Consider the following 2,361-nt stretch of genomic DNA (forward strand, 5'->3'; position numbering starts at 1 on the left):
GCGGATGCGAATATCATGCAAGTAGCCGGGCAGTGTTCCTAGCGAACAATTATTTAGTAGCCCGGGTTTAATTTATGAACCTCTGCGTAATCGCCTTGAACCAGAAAACGCGGCAATACACCATTAAGTATAATGCTCCTATTTTAAAATTTAATTACTAATTTGCCAATAGGTGTTTAATATATAATAATGTTTGATTAATTACAATAAAAATATTAATAATTATGTCATCATTGTTTTAATTCTTCATTAATATACTTTAGTTACATAATAAATGCTGAAATGATGATCATGGTGATGACGGTTTACATAATATCTTAACATCCGCATCCGCATCCGCATCCGCGGATGTGAGCCCTCAAAACTCCGCATCCGCATTCGCATCCGCGGATGTGAAAAAATCAACATCCGCAACATCCCTGATAGAAATAGAGGATAGCCCGGTATAGTACATAGACTACTCATTGTTGTTTTTTTTAATTCCACGCGGACGGAGTCACGAGCGAAAGCTAGTTTCAAATAAATCATATTGTTGTAAAAATAACAAGTTTGAAGCTGGTGTCTATAGATGGCTCTGTTTACAATTAATAGATATCCTTGTGAAAATACCTTTATTACATCCTTACATCTATGAAAGCTATGTTAAAATGGCTATATGGTTAATATTATAGTTTCCATATATTTAGGTTATGTTCCGCGCGGTGTTTGATGTTCTGGCAAAGTTCTCGATACTGTATTTGTACTAAGTTTTGTGCGCCAATGTTAGTATGTTCGATAACATGCAATAAAACCAATATATCTTCATGCGGTAGTTTGAACGCATTTCCTATGCTATCTGAATCTCTAGAATAAACAAAATTTAACAGAAACTTCACTCTCGAATATCAAAAGCATGTTTGTTTGCTACAAGATCAAATAGGGTTTTATAATTAAAAAGATAGATATTATTGGAGTAAATTTCGTGATTTTAAAACTAAATCGTCTATGGAAAAAATCTGGTAAACTCATACGTCAAAATTACTTAAGTTTGTTGCGTTAAAATACGATCATTTGTGAAATTATATATGTCACGAATGAAAAAATACGATAATATCGCAAACGAAGTAAAGCTCTTAGAAAGATGCGTGATCGAGACAATAAATTTGTTTGCTGCTCGATTCATAGCAGGAATTGCTTTTTGACGGTAATTTATTATCAACTAAACCTGTCAGTACTTCGGATACCGAAATGCTGGCAGCATAACCGAAAAAGACTGCTATATAGTTTGTATTGCCATCCTTCATTCCCTTTGATAAAAAGAGACAGAACAAGAACATATAAAAATATGGTATCTCTAACATGTTTCTAATTTGTCCTAATTCTTTCCTCTCTCAATTTATTGTAGCTTGTCTTTTGTTAATAAAAAAATGGAAACTTTTACCGCACAAGAAACAAAAAATGTTTTAATCGTCAAAAACGCTTCCGCTCCCGCTAGCGCTTATCACAATAACCGCAGTCTTAGGCAGTGGAACTGCAGCGTAGGCCAGGACGGGCGGACTCCGATCGGCGCACGGCATTACACGTTGTGCTGCCGACTACGCTGCCCGCCTCGCCTCCAAGGTACGTTACACACTACACTTAGTAGCAGAATTTTGTACACATTTTTACAATTGCATAAAATTACACATCTAACTTAATGGTATAAAGCCATACATTTAAATAATATATTTTTTCATTAAATTATATATATATTTTTTGCGTAATTTTATTTTAAATTATTTTCTTTATTTGGATCTAAAATTTTTGTAGCATAGATAATAAATGTCTCTTAAAATTACTTCCTTAAACAACTTTAAATAAAAACATTTGCAAGTATTTATTACAAATATATTAACACATCATCATCCACTTGCCCTTATCTCTTACGGAGGGTTGGCACAGTATGTGCTGCTCTTCCATACATCTCTATCAGCCGTCAAATCTGAATTCACTCCTTTCTTAAGCATATCTTCTTTCACACAATCCATCCATACTTTCTTCGGTCTTCCTCTTCCTTTGTAGCCATCCACACTCAATCTCAACACTTTCTGGTTTATGTCCCCATCATTTCGTCGCATAACATGTCCATAACAAATATATTAACACATTTTCTAAATATTTTTGATTCAATTGTTTTTAAATAACATTATTTTTGTCAAGATATTGGAAATAAAAAAAAAATCGAAATTATTTTTAATATCTCTGCTATTTTAAATATATTTTAGGAAGACACAAAGCTTTTACCGTTCTGTTAAAAGCATTGTAGGGATTTAAAACTTTGTGTAACATGTCGATTTCTGTAGAGTGTTAAAAACTGAAAAGTTTGCAAGTTCGTCGTTACAC

At 33.3% G+C, this 2,361-nt stretch overlaps 1 protein-coding gene across 2 annotated transcripts in view; it reads left to right on the forward strand.

Moving 5' to 3' along the window:
- Positions 1 to 1,567: 1,567 nt before the first annotated feature.
- Positions 1,568 to 2,361, forward strand: part of LOC106102685 (calexcitin-1-like) — an 8,510-nt gene continuing 7,716 nt past the window's right edge. Inside the window, exon 1 of one of the 2 annotated variants that reach the window (XM_013282234.1) lies at positions 1,568 to 1,599. The gene's annotated coding sequence lies outside the window, so the exon portion shown is untranslated. The remainder of the gene's footprint in view (positions 1,600 to 2,361) is intronic. The other variant, XM_013282235.1, reaches the window with a different exon arrangement.

This window comes from Papilio polytes, unplaced genomic scaffold, assembly GCF_000836215.1.
Source record: "Papilio polytes unplaced genomic scaffold, Ppol_1.0 DF823912.1, whole genome shotgun sequence".
NCBI classification, from domain to species: Eukaryota; Metazoa; Arthropoda; class Insecta; order Lepidoptera; family Papilionidae; genus Papilio; species Papilio polytes.